We start from the raw sequence: 6,610 nt of genomic DNA, 5'->3' as shown, positions 1-6,610 counted from the left end.
AACAATGGTTGTTGCTTTATTTAAACAATGGTTGATTCTCCGATTTAAACAATGGCTGCTTCTCCGCATTTATTTCCCTGTGAAGTTCCCTACAACTGATGTGGGCTCTGCCATTTGACTTGCTTTGGTTAAAAGGGCATAGGATACAGCAGAAACTAACACAACACTGTAAAGCAATTATATTCCGAAAAAGATATTAAAAAAAAATAAGGACATATGATGCAAACACAGATGAAAAGCACTTTTCCACTACAGCTTGCCTTCTGGGGCTAGCCTGTTAGGGACATGTGGTTTAGCCAACAGCCAGCACAAACCACCAAAAAAGTAAATGAAGTCATCTTAAATCAAACAGCCTCAGTCAGGGCATCAGATGACTACAGCTTCATTTGTGAACCAGACAACACGAACATAGGAACTGACCAACTAAACCTAGCCCCAAAATGCTGAACCACAGACCTAGAGATTGTCACACTGAGTGAAGTAAGTCAGACAAAGACAAACATCATATGATATTGCTTATATATGGAATCTAAAAAAAATGGTACAAATGAACCTATTTACAATACAGAAATAGAGTCCCAGATGTAGAAAACAAACTTATGGTTACCGAGGGGAAAAGGACAGGGGGAGGAATAAATTGGGAGATTGGGATTGACATATACATACTACTATATATAAAAGAGATAACTAATAAGAACCTACTGACAGCACAGGGAACTCTACTCAATACTCTGTAATGACCTATATGGGAATAGAATCTAAAAAAGAGTGGACATATGTATAACTGATTCACTCTGCTGTACAACAGAGACTAACACAACATTGTAAATTAACTATGCGTCAATAAAATTTTAAAAAGTAAAAACAAAACAAAAATTTTAAAAAACCCAAAATGCTAAACTTTGAGCACATTTTTTTTTAATATACTTATTTATTTATTTATTTTGGGCCGCGTTGGGTCTTTGTTGCTGCGCGCGGGCTTTCTCTAGTTGCGGTGAGCAGGGGCTACGCTTTGTTGCAGTGTGTGGGCTTCTCATTGCGGTGACTTCTCTTTGTTGTGAGGCACGGGCTCTAGGCGCACGGGCTTCAGTAGTTGTGACACGTGGGCTCAGTAGTTGTGGCTCACAGGCTCTAGAGTGCAGGCTCAGTAGTTGTGGCGCACGGGCTTAGCTGCTCCATGGCATGTGGGATCTTCCCAGACCAGGGCTCAAATCTGTGTCGCCTGCACTGTTAGGCGGATTCTCAACCACTGTGCCACCAGGGAAGCCCCCAATGTTTTTTTATTATTTTTTATTTTTTAAGTCAGTAAATTTGGGTTGGTTCATTACTGAGCAAATGCTAAATGATATGTCTAAGTCCCCAAACTCAATGTTTTTAACAAAATTACGTGGGGAAAAAAGTCTTACATTACATGCTGAAAAACCACCAATAGAACTTCACAACACATGCAGAACTTCTGAAAGGAAAACAAATGTCACCTGGATGGACCTCAGTAAGGTTGTTGCACTAAGAGACCACGTGAATTTTAAAAAGCAATTGTGTGCAGACCAGAAAACTATATTTTAACTTTTTTACACTGTAACATGAGCCTGTTAATTTTATGGGGGCATATGCTGTGTTTTATTTACATTTTTAAAAAATCAGTTTGGAGCCAATTAGAGTGAAGTGTGATTCACTCTAATTTTCCCATTTTAAACAGTGGAAAATAGGCTTCTGTTATTGTGCTGTGGAATCTATGATTATCAAGCACAGATTTCTGATGTTAAGTGGGAAACACTTGTATTATGAGTCCCCGGAGCTCACTTAGTCCACAGAAAGAATTAGGGAAAATAAGACAGGCATGTTTAAGACAAGGTCTTCTAAAACTTATTTGTTCTTAAGTTGACTGCATTTCTCAAAAATGGTGTCAAAAGTAAACGTGTTTGACTTAATGGTGGCAGAGTGGATAATATTATCCAAAAGTCAAGATGCCTGATGTATACAAAAAAATCACGTGAGCCTGGCACATCACTCATGTCCTCAAATCCTTTTTCCTCTCCTCCACCCACACCCCGCTCACTCCCCAGTCTTTCTCATAAGGCAGACATACCCTGACAAACCCTTCCTGAACTAACAGAAAGAACTGCTGGGAAGAGCAAGCACCAGCATACCTCCAGATACCAAACTTGATGGTATAATAGGCTTGAGAGAGCTCAGATAACAGAAACAGTGGGAGCAGAATGAAGGAATGGGAATATTTAGGGAGCACCATAGACAGATTCTCTCAGCTGTGACAAGTTATCCCTCCACCCCAGACCACACCCTCGGGACCTCTCCAATAAGTAACATTTCTTTTGGCCTCTGCCTACCCGCCTCAGCCTAGCTCAGGTCTCCTTCTGAAAGTCCATTCGGACCTTCCATTATCACCCAGTCTTTGACAACTTCGGGAGGAAGCAGTGTCACCCACATCTCATTCACTCTGCGCAGAAGCATCAATAATTGCTTGGCCATGCAAAGCTAGAATCTCCTCCTTTCTGTGATTCTTCTGCCTCTGCTCTGAAGCGCTAATAAGCGGGTTCAGGTTTCAGGGGTTGTCTTTCGTTCACAGGGCGCCTCCCCTTCATGCTTCATAATAACTACCTTGTTCCAAAGAAAAGGGGTCAGTCATTCAGAGCCCAACGATCCCCCCTGGCACTCACGGTCCCTAGAAACTAGGTCTTGTGAAAACTGTAAACGAAACCTGGTGCTCAGCAGGCTACACAGCGCAGGAGGGGACCTGACACCTCACCTGCTGAAAAGACTCCGAGAGACCCCAGTAACAACTACCACACAGTAAGACTCCTCATGCACTTCACACCGATTTCCCCGGGAATCGGGGGCAACTCGCTAGTCCTTAAGGCGCTCGCGTCACAGGTGAGCAAACCGAATGTCACAGAGGTTACTGACATCGCCCGGGAGGCTTGCTTCGGCGGCACAGCTGGACAGTGCACGCAGCCCGCAGCCCACCCACGCTCGCTCGCGTGGTCTGCAGACCCGCCCCGGCCTCACAGTCACCTTGGACTCCACCCCCAGGGCGCGAAGCCTCCGGAGGCGGGCGCCCGGCTGTCCGCAGTGCACCGTCTTCTGACCAAGCAACACTCGAAGCACGGCCCGAGCCGGCCCTTTCCAGCCCTGGACCAGCGGGTCCTAAGGCCACAATCGCCTCCCGGCCCCTGCCCAGGGTGCGGCTCGCGCCTGCGCCTCAGGCCGCGCCGCTCACACCCGCCGACCTTTACGCTCCCACCGAGTGGAGCAGCGTCCCCACCCCGCCCTGCGTCCCCGCGCCGCGGCCGCCTTCCACCCTTGCACCCACCTTCAGGGTCCCAGAAGGACAGCCAGCGCGCGGGCGCAGCTGCCGTAGCGCGGTGGGGCCCCGACGTTCCGGACGAAGAGGGTGAGGTGGGCGGGGCCGCACACGCGCAGGAGAAACCCGTAAGACTCCATCCCAGAGGCTCCCGCGGGAACGCGTCCTTGCGTGGGGAGAGTGCGTGTCCCACACGCGTCTCCGTCCGTCGGCGCCGTCGGGGGACGTTTTGTGTATCGAGGGGTAATGGGTCTTGCTGCCCTGAGCCCCGGATGTGATGGATGAGACTGTGTCTCGACCCACGTGCAACCACGTGGAATTCTGGTTTGTTATTAAGTCCTAGTTTAAGAAACTGAAAGAGATGTTGTGAGACGAATGGGTAAATTCTTATGGGGGCCGAGAATCCGATGATACTATAAGTTAGCTTTAATGTTTTTGTTAACTATAATGGCATTGCGGTTATGGATCCCACGTCCTTTCTTTTTTTTTTTTTTTAACAGTTGCATACTACCGCATGAATCGTGAAATATCACAATGTCTGTCCTTATTAAAGTACGTAAACCAATATTGCAACTGTTGTGACTTTGTTAAATTAACAGTTTAAATGTATATCCTGTGTGCGCGATATTGTTGAACCACTGTCAACAAAGACCACGAGGAAACGTGAAATAGAAAATTTTATTACAGGTAGGTCTATGCGTGCCTGTATGTGCCACAAGAGGAGTTCAAGGCAGGCGGTGTGGATGGGAAAGGGACAGGGCATGCTGCTTGGGAGGCTCTGGGACATTGCAGTGGCCGCAACGTGACAGAGCGATAGGAATCCTGTAACTCTTTGTTCCGGCAATGCTGGCCCTTTGAGTTTATCTTGTTTTTTGTCCTTGGAGCGCCACATTTCCCCCTCTCTTTATTTATAGGGCCAATCCTTTGGCCCTGTTGGACACCCTGCTCATGTCTACCTGTCTGCCTAGCTCCTTCTCAGGCGTTCCAGAACGCTTTTTGTTAGGAGAAGAGGCAGGGACGTCGTAGGGGCCCTGGGTTCCTGATGCCTGCTCTCTGTCAGAGTATTCCTAGAGAGGGGGTGGGGGCTCCATGGGATGTGACGGAGGCTTGTTCAAGTGTTGTCTGGGTGTTGACTGGCCTGTATTCTTGTCACCTTACCATCTGGAGGTTCATTGGTTGTATTCTAGAAGAGACAAACTTAACAAGGAAGTTAAAAATGCATGGCCCGAAGATCAGTAGAAGTAGGAAGGCTGCTATAGGACCTAGAAGAGGAGTTAGCCAAGAGAACCAGGACCAGATATTAGTCTTGAGATCCCACCAGTCGAATCCCTCTGAGGCTCCCTTCATATAAAACCCTTTAGCTCTTTCGATAATATTCCGAAGTTTAGTTTGAATTTTGCCCAATTGGTTGACCAAAAAAAACAGCAATTCTCCTTTAACATTGCACAGGTCCCACCTTGTTTAACCATTGATAAGTATAAAGCTCTCCTATTCTGTAAAACCACTCCTGCTAGAGAATTTATTTGTTCTTGTAGAGTGTTAATTTGAGCTGCTGGGTAGGCAGTCTGTTGTGTAAGTTCAAGAAAGAGCTGTCGGGCAGTGAAAATAAAGTTTAAAAGTCCAGATGAGCCTGTTTCTATCCCAACAATAATCTCTAGGACTGATATTACAGTGAGAGGTGCCCGCTTTTGTTTACGTGATTGAGAGTATAAGGGAAGTGGGGTGCTGTCATTTATAAGGATAAGATTAGGAATAATGTATGCAAGGGTACAGGTCCCCCGTCCAGTTGGCTGGAAGGCATAAATAGGCATTGGGTCCGCAAAGGAAACAGGTGCGATTTGTAGGGGCTAGGCAGACGTCTAAGGTGATGTTGAAGTAGGGTTTTCCTAAATGGGTGCGGGAATGTTCTATGCCCTCACAGGTAGTAGCTAAAGTCATTCCAGCTAAAGGAGAGAGGCAAGCAACCTTTGAGGGATGAGAGGAAAAGTTTTAAGCCCAGTTGAAAGAAGGAATAGTAAGGTTCCACCCTATGTCATAATCCTCAGGTGTCTTGAGATTTTTGCAGTCTTCTTGCTTAATATTTGAGGGTTGGAACCAAAAATTGTGGTTCTGTTAGGGACAACTTGGGGATGGGGTGGGACTTTAGCTAGAGTAGTCTTCGTGGTGGCTGTTAGGGCCATATTTACTGGTGTAAATGATAAAGTAGCTTTAAGTTTTGTTAAAAGGTCCCAGCCTAGCAGAGGTGTGGGACAGGCCGGGAGGACTAGGAAAGAGTGTGTGAATAAAGCATTTTCAAGAGACAGGGTGAGGGAGGTGTAAAATGGCCATAAGAGGGTTGTCCATCTATCCCTGTTGGGAGGATCGAGGAACAGCGAGTGGGACCAGAGAAGGAGGTCAGAGCTGAATAAGTAGCCCCAGTGTCAATCAGACACTGATAGGAGCCCCTGCCACATCCAGGGTTACCCGGGGCTCCTCCGGTCTTATGGGGAACGTAGGGGCCTGGAGGTTGGGCCCCAGGCACCTTCAGTCGTCCGCACCCAGGAGCCCCGGATCCAGAGCACAGTCCGCTTCTCGTTCCTGATGGCCACTTACCACCGACAGGGGAAACTGGCCTTGACTTTGGCCCAGGGGGCAGGGACCTGAAATACCCTGGGTGTTGGGTGGTCATGGTGTTGGCCTACCCGCTTGAGGATGGGAGGGACAACTCCTTTTCCAATGGCCCTTTTGGTGACAGTAAGGGCATGGGGTATGGGGTGGCAGGGTGCAGCATTTCCTGACAGTGTGCCCCTGCTGACTGCACTGGTAGCAGGTCAGCGGTGGTCTTTGAGAAGGAGAGGGGATTCCTGTCGGTCCCTGTTGTGGGGGACTGAGCAGTGGCAACGGCCATGTATTAGAGCGTGTGTCGCTTTAATTTTTCCTCCTCTCTTAGTTCTCACCTATTCCTGGAAATTTCCTCCCTGTCGCTGAAGATCTTAAAGGCCGTGTCAAGTAGGACAGAGAGTGGGGTTTGCGGGCCCTGTTCTAGTTTTCGTAATTTTTGTCTGATGTCAGGGGATGCTTGGCTTTTAAAATGAACTGCAAGTGTGGCCTGACTTTCAATGATGCAAAGAGGATCATTCCCAGGCTTTAAGGTCTTGTCATTTGCTCGCTAGGTTTTGGATTTGCTTGGGACCCGACACCCCTTCCTTCTTTCTAATCTGTGGATATGTTACCTAACGTGGTAGGTGGGACTTTGCATATGTGATAGGGTAAGGATCCTGAGAAGGGGAGGGATTCCAGGGTTACCTG

This window comes from Aethalodelphis obliquidens, unplaced genomic scaffold, assembly GCF_003676395.1.
Source record: "Aethalodelphis obliquidens isolate GAN/ISIS:26980383/991018 unplaced genomic scaffold, ASM367639v1 scaffold11, whole genome shotgun sequence".
NCBI lineage: Eukaryota > Metazoa > Chordata > Mammalia > Artiodactyla > Delphinidae > Aethalodelphis > Aethalodelphis obliquidens.
The sequence above is the reverse complement of the archived record's forward strand: the minus strand, read 5'-3'. Positions refer to the sequence as shown.